The following is a 12622-nucleotide window of genomic DNA, read 5'->3' as shown; positions in this document are numbered from 1 at the left end:
CGAGAAGGGCTGGCTGGTGCCAGAGTTCTACCTTTTCACTGATAATAATAATAATAATAATAATAAATTCCTGTCTCTTGAGCTCCAGCTCTGTGCTGGGTCTGTGTTAGCCCCTTCTCTCCGTGACCTCATTTAATCTGCACAACAGCTTTGAAGCAGGTCTAAGTATGCCCACTTTACAGATGGAGAAACTGAGGCCCAGAGAGGGCGAAGCCCACGTTCAAGGTCACATTGCTGGTAGAGGTCATGGGACATGGAAGCCCAGGACTGTCTGACTCCGAAGGCGGGGGTCTTCCTTGCCCTGCTGGATGGATGCCCCAGGCCAATGCGCAGGGGTGCTAACCGGGGCGGCTGGCTCCACGCTGCATCTGCCTAGGGCCCGGCTGTACGAGGGTCCTCGCAGCGTGATGCTTGGAGAGCCCGGGCGGTCCCTCCCTGGGAATGAGGCGTCAGGGGTTCTCCTGCTGGCCTGGGGGTTCACAGAGCAGACTCTGCCGTCAGCCCTGCGCGTTGGAATCCTGGCTCTGCCGCTCCCAGGCACAGTGGGCCGCGTGATGCCCCGAGGATGTGCACGTCCTGATCCCGGGGTCCTGTGAGTGTACCTCATACGGCAGAATGGGCTTTGCCGAGATGATGAAGCGGAGGATCTTGAGATGGGGTCTGCCCTGTGTTACCCGGTGGCCCAGTGTCATCACAAGAGCCTTTTAACGGGCAGGCGGGAGGGTCAGAGTCAGAGAAGGAGAATGACAACTGTTGTCACCCGTTTGGGCTGCTATAAAAAAATACCACAGGCTGAGCGGCTTATGGACAACAAACTTTTCTTCCTCGCAGCTTGGGGGGCTGGCAAGTCCACGCAGATGTGCCGGCAGATCTGGTGTGTGGTGAGGGCCGCTGCCTGGCTGGTAGACTACTGTCTGCTCGCTGTGTCCTCACGGGCTGGAAGGCTGAGGGACTCTCCGGGGTCTCCTTATAAGGGTGCTAATCCCATTCAGGAGGGCTCCACCCTCACGACCCAGTCAGCTCTTAAAGGCCCCGCCTCCAAAACCATCACACGGGGGCAGGTTCAACCTATGAATTTGGGGGGCAGCACGAACATCCTGTCTATAGCGACACTGGAGCCGAGACCACAGTGGGGTGCCTTGAAGGTGGGGGAGGGGCCCTGGGCCAAGGAGTGCAGGCGGCCACCAGAAGCTGCAGAAGGCAGGGGAGTGGATTCCCCTCTAGACGCTCTAGAAGGAGCCAGCGCTCCTGACGCCTTGACATTGTCCCCACGAGACTGGGGATAGCCATGATATCCCCACGGGACTGATTTTGGGCTTCTGACCTCCAGAACTGTGAGAGAATAAATTTGCCTGGTTTTAAGTCCCTAAGTTTATGAATAATTTGTTACAGTGGCAATGGGAAAGTAATACACCAGATGTTTGTCTTTGGGCTAATGACCCACCCTCTCTGAGCCTTAGTTTCCTTATCTGTGGGATGGGGATAATGACAACCATGTCCAGGTCGGGGCCTGTCGGTGAAGATGAAAGGAGTCAGTGCACATACATTCCTTCGTACTCGGCACGTAGCATGCACTGATCAGATGTTAGCTATGAGCACGACAATAAACAAAACCTGAAATGAAAAGCGACCCAGCAACTTCTCATGGAGCTAATTCATCTCCTCTCTCGGAGGTTCCTGCACCACTTTACGTGGAGGGACTTACTCCGTGATGGGGTCTCACGGACGAGCTCCAAAGGATCTGTACATTCCCCATAATTATACCCCAGCACCCTGCAGAGGATCCGGCACACAGTAGGTGCTTCACAAATCTCTAAAGACAGAGAACAATTCACGCTTCTGTGCTTTCTTTTGTTGTTGTTGTTGTTGTTTTCTGGAAGCTTTGAGGAGAGCCTGGCAGACCCTGGCATAACCTTGTGGAGCAGGCCTGGCCTCCTGCCCCCGGCAAACCCCGACACCGCCTCCCAGGGCCTCCAGCCCTCACTCCCAGACCCGGTGCCCGCCCTTTCTCTCAGCCTCCCGCCACTCGGCCCTGGCTCCCTGCTCTGGCCCCTGGAGAAGTGAGATTTCAGGAGCATCGGGCCAACTGGAGCCAGAGGGAGCGAAGGAGGGACGGGTGTCCTTGGCAGCCAGCTCTTCCCAGGGACCCAGTCAAGGCAGGACGCTGGGTCTTCAATGGAGATCTCGGCTGCAGAGCCTGGCAGGTCCTGGAGCAACTGGGAGCAGCTGAGGCTTGTGTTTCAGTGACTTCTCTCCATACCTTGCTCCCTCCTTTTGTCACGTCCTCCACTCCCCAACCCTGTGCAAGGATCCCAGTTCCTCTGAAGAACCATAAGGCATCCACCATGGTTGCAATTTCAAGCTGGCTCCCCCAGGTCCTGGTGGTAGGACCTCAAATAAGTTACTTAGCCTTCCTGGGCCTCAGTTTCATCATCTGTAAAATGGGCTTTTGTCAACAAGAAGACAGAATCCCTGTTGCATTAGCACGATGCCTGGAAGCTAGTAAACATTCAATAAGTTTGCTGTCTGTTGTCTGTTGTTTGAGATGGGGACACTGAAGCCCGGCTCCTGTCCCCTGGACCCTCTCAGGCATCAACCCCATCTCCCTTCCTCTGGGAGCACTTCTTTCCCAGGCTTCCTCCTCTTTCTTTTCCTCAATCAAAACTTACCTGTCCTGAGCCAGCCCTCTGCTTTGGTGGCTCAGGTTTGGTTCCCAGGTGTGGAACCACACCACTCATCTGTCAGTAGCTGTGCCATGGTGGCAGCTCACACAGAACAACTAGAAGGACCTACAACTAGAATATACAACTATGTACTGGGGCTTTGGAGAGAAGGAAAAAAAGAGGAGGGTTGGCAACAGATGTTAGTTCAAGGCCAATCTTCCCCAGCAAAAAAAACTCAACAAAACTTACCTGTCTGTTGTCTCCCATCACCAGGGCCCTGCCAAACAACTGGTTGCTCATCTCTGATAAACGGATCCCTTCTTGAATGTTCAAGGCTGAGCTGGAGACTTTTCAAGGGTTTTCTGCATCTTAGAAGAACAGTCTCAGTGATGATAAGGCCTTGATTCCAAGACACAATCTTGGGAAGGTAACAGTTTCCAGGCACCAGGCAGTGGGAGGATTTCAAAAAAAAAACAGTGTCACTGAAGCTCAGAGAAGTCGAGCAATTTGCTCGGGGCCACACAGCTGATAAGTGGTAAAGCTGGGATCTGAACCTGGGTCTGCTTCTTAATTGATCTCATATAACCTTCTCCTTTCCTTTCTCGCTTGTCTCTTAATCATTCATGCAGGGTGGTACATAGGGGAGATCATCTGTTGGAGCCTTAAACCCATGGTCAATGCTGGTCCAGTAGCTGAAATTGAGGAGACGAATGTGGCTTTAGTCCCTCCCAGTTCAGCTGGGAGAACAGACTTTATGAAAAACATCCCATCGTCCCAGGTGGATTGGAGAGGCATTTGTAACGCAGGGCCGACCCTGGGCGAGGACCCAGCTCCCCACCGTCACCTCTGGTGGAGCCATTTCCTAAAAATACAGGAAGACACATTTTTCCCCTCAGGAGCTCTGAGGGTCTGAAGCCCCCTGCAGCCTGGGCCCTCTCTCCCTCCCTGTTTGAAGCACATCTCTTCTCTATCTTTGTCCCCCCACTTCCCTTAGGGAGCTGGAGGTGTCACGAAGAGAAGAGAAAGGGAGCAGAGAATAACACGGGTGCCTCTGGGGTCAGAGTTAATGAAGGAGCCTTCCTGCTGGTCCCCTGCATGTAATTAAGACTTGCAGATCCGCGTGGCTGAGGTGTTGGTGGCAGTGAAATTAATCTCAGGCACCTTGGGGGGACCCAGCATCCCCAAATGGCCACTCTTGTCATTTAGCCAGTCTCAGCAGGACGGGCTCGCACAAAGGCTGGTGGGATTCGGTGCTGTTTGTGGACAGAGCTGAGCTCATTCGTTCACTCACTCCTCACTTGCTCATTCGTTCACAGTGAATGTCTTCTTGGTCCTTGCTGTCAATTCCACATCCAGAGGTAACCACGGTTAGTGGTGTGGTATCGATCCTTTTTGTGTTTTTTCTGAATTTGTGTATATATGCATCCCAGATGTCAGCTTCCAAGTCCGGGCGTGACTTGTGGTTTTTGCCATGCCCACTGCAGAATCTAGCACGTCTTTGAGTTCTCGCAAAGGAATCCATCCACCTGCACAGGAGCCCCGGGGAGCACGGTGGGGTCTACCGAGCCTTCTTAGACGGGGTGGGGGGTGGTCACACTGCAAGGTGAGGGGAGGAAGAAGAATCTTTCCTATCCGTTCTTCTAGGTTCTTCACTGGGGTTCTGTAACAGAAGACAGGTTAACAAGAGAAAACCAAACAGAAGTTTCTTTACATGTGCATCGCATCCCTAACACGTGGGAGCACCCAGAGATGAGTGACTCGAGGGGGTGTTTAGAGCTTGGACTGAGGTACTGCCTTAGGCTGAAGGAAGAGGGGTTTGGTTTTGAGCTTCTGGGTGGGGGAGGCAGTTGTGGGAAGGTGGCCAGGAAAACATGGTAAACAAGGGTTGTTTAGTGGGGCTTGTGGTGCAGCTTTAAGGCTGTGCCTTCTCCACTGACAAGCGTTGGGAGGGGTTCTCCTCTTCCTGGCAGGAGAGGGGGACATCTCTACAGATGGCAATTTCCTTTATGCAAAAAACCCATGTGCCCTGTTTCAAGAGCTTTTCCTGTGTCTGCTCATTCTCAATGGCCTTTAGCTCAAAATAATCCACGTGCCAAAGAGGCATATTTTGGGGTGGCACGTTCTGGTGACCTTCAAAGGCTCCCCCCAAACAGCATTAAGTCCTGCCCTCAGCCCCGTGGCTCCTGGGGCTTCTCCCTCTCAGTTCTTCCCTCCAGCAGCGCCCAGGCTCACCTCCCGCGCTTCCTTTCTGCATCTCCTCCCTGCATTTCCAAGTCCCCTGCCTTCCATCGCGCTGAGCAATTCCACCGTGCACCAGATCCCACCCCCAGAGGTGTGCCCGGTTCGCCCCGGGCTGCACTTCACAAAGGACCCTCCAGTTAAGGAGATCCACCCCTTAGGAGGCAGCCCAGGGACCCCATCTTGCTATCTGGGCGCTCCCAGCCTTTGCAGGTCACTCGTCAAAATGCTTCTTCCTTGCAAATGCATTGTTCATCTCAAGAGGAATTCTGGGGAAGTGAACATTCTCCACCTTGCAACACAGAGGCTCATCCATGCAGTTGTTTTATTTTTTAATCACATTTATTTGTTACCAAAGTGGGCTCATAGTACACGCGTTGTTCCACAATTTGCTTTTTAAAAACAGCTTTGTTGAGATATAATCCGCATATCATACAAGTCTCCCACTTAAAGTGGACAATTCAATGTTTTTAGTGTATTTACAGGGTTGTGCAACCTTAATCTAAATCACCACAATCTAAATTGAGGACATTTACCGTCTCCAGCCTAGTGGTTCCCCTGAACTCTGGACTTGCACAGCCCAATGGCTTCTCAACGTCTCCTGTAGGATGTCTAATGGGAACCTCGAACCTAACTTGTCCAAAGTCTAACTCAGTCTCCAAACAAGACCCCTGCTCCTTCCACAGTCTTCCCAATGTCACTAAACGGCAACTCCATCCTCCCAGTCGCTCTGCCGCAGACCTGGGGTCGCCTCGCTGCCTCTTTCTCTCATATCCCGCATCCAATCCATCAACCAATCCTGTCCGCTCCACATTGAAGCCATTTCTAGAATCTGATCACTTCTCACCACCTCCACGGCTGTCGCCTGGGGCCAACCCACTGCCACTCGTCTCTTGCCCGCCATCAGCCCGTCCTCAATACAGCAGCCGGAGGGATCCCGTCAAAGCCCAAGTCAGCTGTCCTTTCTATGTACCTTCCGCTGGCAAAGCAGGTCCACGGTCAAGCATCCAAGTGGCGGGGACACACACTCCTTCAACGGAGGCCGGGGAAGGGAGGGAGCGAATATTTGTTGAATAATCGTTTATTCTACCCTAGGGCATTTGAAACTTCCGGATATTTTTATTGAATTCTTACTCTGGGTCCAGGTGCAGTAAGGGAATAGGAGGGACCAATTCTGTAGCTTGGTCCCTGATCTCAGACAAAACCACCGATACTTATTGAGCTCTGCTGGGTAGGGGCGGGCATGCTTAACGCGCATAGAACGATCAAGGAAGTGATGAAGTATTAAATTGGACATGATCACACGCCAGCTTGCACGGCAAGAGGGCAAATGCTGGCCTCGACTGGCAAAGCAAATCATCGAGAGGCTGGAACGATGAGAGGTCTCCCGGATGCCGGGGGCACTTGCTCTGTGGCTAGAGGCACGGCAGGAGTAGGATGTGGACTTGAGGCGTGCAGGGCAGGAGAAGAGCGGAGCAAAGGTGCGAAGGAGGAGGGCATGGGGGCGCCCGTGGGGACCGGCGGGGCTGGTGTGGGAGGAAAGGAATCTCAGGCTCAGGAGACTTGTTCCTGGCGTGAATCTCAGCTAATCATTAATTAATTGATTACTTCGGTGAATATTTATTGAGCAGCTACTTTTTAATATTACTATTTGTGTTATATACTATATATTTATATTATAATTATCATAATATATAATTATATATAATGTATCATATAATTATATTTAATTACATATTATAATTATATGTAATATGTTTTACATATTATTACACATTGCGCACATTAATATGTATCACACATTGGTATGGACTGGATGGTTGTGTGTCCTCCAAATTCCCATGCTGGAATCCTTATCCCCACGTATGTTATATGTAACATATAGTTATAATAGAAATATGTTCTATATACATAGTTACATATGACTATACTGTGTGTTACATTGTCTATTACGTTGATACTATTTGAATTTATATTATAGGCTAAGTTTAGTGTGGTATGTATTTATTGTGCTGGACCCTCTTCTTGGAGCTGGGGGTACAGCAGGGAACAGAAGAGAGAAAGATCCCTGCTCACAAGGTGCGGACATTCTGGGGGAAAGATGGGCATATCTTGGGGAGAGTAATAAATACCACGGAGAAAGAGAAAACTGAGAAAGGAGAAATCGGGGTGTGGGAGAGGGGCAGGTGTTGCTCATTTGAGATAGGCAGGTCAGGGAAGGCTGCACGGACAAGGTGACACGAGCAGAGACCCGAAGGAAGTGGGAGGGAGAGGCATGTCAGTAATGAGAAAAGCGTCCTGGACAGAGGGAACAGCAAGTGCAAATGCCCTGAGGTTGCAGCATGCCTGGAATGTTTAGGCGAAAGCAAGGAAGCCAGTCTGGTTGGAGGTGGAACAAGTAAAGAGGAGAGTAAGAGACAAACCAGCGAGGTGATGGGGCAGACTGGGGAGAGCCTTGGGGCCCCTGTTGGACTTCAGGGGCTGTCACTGCTGTTAAGATGGGGAACCAGGAGGCTTTAGAGCAGAGGAGTGACGGATCTGCCTTACACTCTAACAGGATTCCTGAGGAAAATCGACAGCAGTGGGGCGAGGGAGGAGGCTGGGGCCAGGGAGGAGGCTCCTGCTGGTGGCTTGGACCAGGTGGTGGCAATGGGGGTGGGTCGAAGAGAGACCCACCAGGCTCGGCCCAACACCTCGCATGTCCGGAACTTTCTATGCTATTAATCCCTGGCGTTTAGGGATAATGTGAAAACTGTATCCCAGCTTCATGTAGCAAATCATAATGATGAGGAGCACTAATCACAGACCAGACAGGGGCCCGGAGACGGTATTAATCGGCTCTAGATGAAAGGACCAGGGCGTTACAATTCTCCCTGTAAACACAGATGCTTCCTGGAGGTCCCAGGCTCACGGAGCGCAGACAGAGCTCATCTCCCTGTGACCAGATCTTTACTTTCTTTCCCCGAGAAATTAGCCTGTTTTCTGTGTTGGGTTTAGTTTTACCACAGCCAGGAAATGCCCATTTCCCTGAACTTAGTCTCTCCTTTTGAACAATTAGCTGCTGGTGTCTGCTTTCTTTTAACCAGCTTTTGCTTGTTTGACTGTATTGTTACACAATAGAGAAATGTACTTTATATTTGACTTTTAATTGGGTCAACAGTAATAATAAAAATGACAATAATAATAACAGATGCTATTTATCAAGCGCTCCTGTGTCAGGCGCTGTGCCCAGAGCTTTATATATACGTTAATCATCGGCTCAGTGCAACACCCGTGTGAGGTGGACATCATGACCATCTCCCATATTACAGATGGGCAAACTGAGGCTCAGAGATGTATTGTTATTTGCCCCAGGTCACACAGCTAGGAAGAGGTAGAGAAAGGTTCAGCCTCAGGTCCATCCGATGATCTTTTATCGCTCCCTCAGGTGTGAAGCCAGTATGTTTTACTTTTTGCCCTCAATGGGTAATGGATCCTTCTGTCCATCTGTCCATCCATCTATCCATCCAATCTTTGCACGTGTGTTGGGCAGAGTGTTAGCTTTCCTGTGACGCTTTCCCCCAATCTTGTCTCCTCCCTAAAGCTCACAATGATTTATGCCCATTTTAGGATTCTCCGAGGTGTGGATTCTTGTTCAAGTGATTTACCGAGGGAGAGTTCTCAGAGGAAGCGGAGTGAGGAAAGCTGGAGAGGGCAGGGAAAAGCTCAGCAGGCCCGCGGGCTCAGCCTGATCCTGCGGGGAACTCTGGAGCATAAATCGCACTGCGGAACTCGTGCCGTCTTGAGACAAGCGGCCAGCCTCCTGCACCACAATGTCAGCCAGTTGTTGGCTGCGGGCTGCCCCAGGGGTGGGTTAGGGTGTAACCTCCCGGGCAAGGTGGCTCCCATCTGGAGGACAATTCTTTGGAGAAGGTGCGACTGTGAGCCCTTAGCCGTCAACACTCACAGCAGCTGGGGGAGGGGCACCCACCTGGTAAGGAGGTTCCGGGCAGGGCACCACAGCACGCACTCCACTTCCTCTCTGTGTCACCTGTTGTCAGGTCAGCTGGGCACGGAACTGCTCAATAAGCAATGGTTCGTGGCTCCCTCTTGGCCAGGCACTGTTTTAGGCACCAGGGACATTGAGGTGAATAAGGCAGATGCAGTTGCTGACATCATTCTCTCTCAGTCTGGGAGGGGGCTGGGGAGACAGACATTCAACAGGTGATTATAAAATAGTGGGTTCGGTCATTGGGTGGGAAGTGATGCGGAGCTGACACCTGCCAGCCTGATGTGGGCAGGGTGGGCAGGTGTGAGGTGGGGGAAGGGGTGTCCCAGGGGGAGGAAACAGGGTGAGGTGGGGGCTGCACCCCCCAGCCTGCCTCTCTGTAGAGTTTTTACAGGTGTTAAGTAGGTAGCTCAGATGGTGCTGTCCTCCTCTGGCTCCTGAGTCTGCTCATAGTTTTTTTAAAATAAATTTCTGGGATTTTTTTTTTAAAAGTTTGGCACCTGAGCTCACATCTGTTTCCAATCTTTTTTTTTCTTCTCCCCAAAGCCCCTCAGTACACAGTTGTGTATTTTCAGTTGTGGGTCCTTCTAGTTGTGGCACGTGGGACATAGCCTCAGCATGGCTTGATGAGCAGTGCCATGTCCATGCCCAGGATCCAAGCCAGTGAAACCCTGGACCACTGAAGCTGGAGCGCTCGAACTTAACCACTCGGCCACGGGGCTGGCCCCAGCTCATGTTGTTTGTTTTAACCTTGTGGTGACCTGGACATAAAACTCCACACCTCTTCAGGGTCCCAAGAGACGCCCTCCCACAAAAGGCTTACTCAGCAGTGTGGACTTTGCTGAAGATTTCACAGGGAGATGGAGGCAGGGCCTGCCTCACACAACCCGGTGCTGACAACTCAAAAGGAAAAGATGGCCACAAATTGGGCATGTCTGTTCTTCTCCGCAGAGAAATAGGAATGGATATCCTCCTCGGGACTGGCTGCCGTGCAATTTCTCAGGGCTCCAGCCTTTTGAGTCCTCCAACCCTTTCTCAGAACTTCAAATCCAGTTCCTCATCCTTTCCTAAACGGAGCAATTCTGCTCTGCCCCAGCCCGGGCTCCAGCCTGCACGGCCAGGATCCATCACAGTGAATAAACCGCGAGGGGACATCTGGCAATGCCTGGAGACGTTTCTGATGGTCACAACTGAGGGGGTTGGTGCTACTGGCATCTAGTGGGCAGAGGCCAGGGATGCTGCTAAGGACCCTGCGATGCACAGGAGATGCCCCTGTGCCTGTCAGCCAGTGCGGCTGGAGCCTAGTGGACGAGGAGGCGAGGTGCGAGGGGGAGTCCGAGAGGTGAGCAGAGCTGGATCATGCGGGGCCTTGCCGTCCATGATAAGGACTTTATGTTTAACAACTCGGTCTTTAGGAACCATCCTTTAAAATAGTGAGGGTTAGTCCTGCGTAGCTTTGTTTCCATAAGCAGTCATGTTTTTGTTGAAAGACGGCAAAGCTTCGCTTAGGATTTTGAGACAACATATTTCTTGAAGTTCAGAATTTATAAATATCCCAAGACCTGGAGTGGGGACTCGGGTCCAAATCTTGGTTCAGCCAGGTGACCCCTGGCAAGTCATCTGAAATCTCGGACGTCTCCCTCTGGACTTGTGCTGCTTGTGTTTCTCTGCTCTCTCGCGCTCTGTGAGATGGCGTTGGAGTTCCAAGTCAAATGGACGTCAGCCCCGTCTGCCCACAGGACGCGATTCTCAGGGATGGGGTGGTGCTCACTGCTAAAGCCAGTTTAGAAAATGAGCAGATCACTGGTTTGGATGGGTGCCATCCGTGTCCGTCACTGTTTTCCTGGTGGTCCAGATGATGAATTGGTTGAGTATCTCCCCGAACGCAGGACGCTCTTCCTGGTGTATGAGATGAGTTCCGATGGTGCGTGAGACCGTGGGGGCATGGCATATATACTTTGTACTTTTTTGATAGGCACTGTCAAACATGTGCAAAAGTACACAGAATCGTATAACGAGCCTACATGTACCTATCAGCCGGCTTCAACAGTTATCAACCCATGACCAATGTCGTCAATCTACGCCCCTGCCCACTTCCTCCCTGCCATACTACTTTGGGGCAAATTCTAGATTTTTCGAATGTTGAATAAATCAACTTTTCCCATAGTTCCTATAGCCAGGCCCCTTTCCATATTACATTAGCATTTCCGTTTTCCTCTCTAGTCCACCACCTCTTGCCACCGTATCCCACAACGCATGGTCAACAGTGAAGGCGCTGATGAAGTGGGCCTGAAGACAGTGTGTGACGGCCCTTTCCAGGGGTCCTCTTGGTTCTCCTGTATCCTTTGCATTCTCGGCATCTTGAGATGTAGATGGTAACCACTAGTGGTACTTACTGCCCCTTGGCACCATAATATCCCCCGGATGGATCTGGTTGGTGGTGGCTTCTTGGCAGTAAGTGTGTTATTTAAATCCATGGACATCTTATCCCAATGGCCAGATCCACATGCGCGAATTGGATAACCATCCAAGTTAATGAAATCCTACCTAGCAAACAAGATGAAGGCTCCCATCTCTAATCAATCCCTAATGTAGCATTCATGAAAACGGGCTCCATGGAACACTAATTTCTACAGGGATCTCGATAATTGACAACCTGAAAAGGATTTTATAGTCAAAAAAGCCTGGCAAACATTGGGTTAAACAGGGCTGTTTACTGCAGGACTTCTCAGAGCCTTGAATATATTGACAGTGTTGTGAGGCTCCAAGGGGGTTTAGCAAAGCCAGAGTTTCCCCACCTTATTGTGCCCCCAGGACTCTGAGTTTAACACCATGCCTCCCAGGACCACTGCTGTTGGGAATGGGTCTCTGGAAATGCTCCCTCACTTATCTATTCAAGTGCTCTGAGACCTGGAATGCAACATATTGCCGCCTGGCCCTATGTTGAGATGAGACCTGAGATGTTAGAGAAAGTGCAACCCGTCATCGGTGGGACAAGGGAAAGGAAAACATGGCTGAGGCTGCAGGCTTTTCCGTTTAAAGTGGGTGCCCAGAAAACTCCTCTTGATGGGTGCCTGCCTCCCTAAGCACTGAATATCATTAGTTTTAGGGAGATGAGACGGGAAGTGGTCACAGCCTTTAGGGAATGAGACAGATTTAGTTCAAAACCATCTCTTCTTATTTAATAGCTGTGTGTCCTTGGGCAATTGCCTCAACCTCTCTGAACCTCTGTTAAGAAATTGATCCCAAGGCAAGGATTCCTGTGCAAGTGGTTTATTTGGGGCCAGAAGAATGGTGGCATGGTGCAGGGAAGGGAGGGTGGCCAACAGGGGGGCAGCGTTCAGCCGGCCTCCTTAAGGAGAATGCTACCTCCTGGGTGGGGGTGGGGCCGATGCCCTGGCTCTGCCTGCACGACCAGAGAGGCTTCTGTGGTTCTGGAAGCGGCCCCGCACAGATGCAGATATTGGCGGCTGGAAATGGCCGGAGGCGCTGAGGGCGAAGGCCCGAGGATGAGCTCCAGCCCCACAACCTGATGGCACACATTGCACTGGTGCCCGTACCGCAGGGTTAGGTGAGGATGGGACCCAAAAGCGCTCAGCATGGCACCTGGTAACAGTGACAACATCTGCTGGTTGTTAGATACTGACTAACATGCCAGGCACATGATCGAATCCTCACAACAGCTCAGGCAGCTCTGGGCAATTATCTCCATTTTACAAATGAGGAAATGGAA

Source organism: Equus caballus, chromosome 8, assembly GCF_041296265.1.
Source record: "Equus caballus isolate H_3958 breed thoroughbred chromosome 8, TB-T2T, whole genome shotgun sequence".
NCBI lineage: Eukaryota > Metazoa > Chordata > Mammalia > Perissodactyla > Equidae > Equus > Equus caballus.
Note: the sequence above shows the minus strand (reverse complement) of the source record.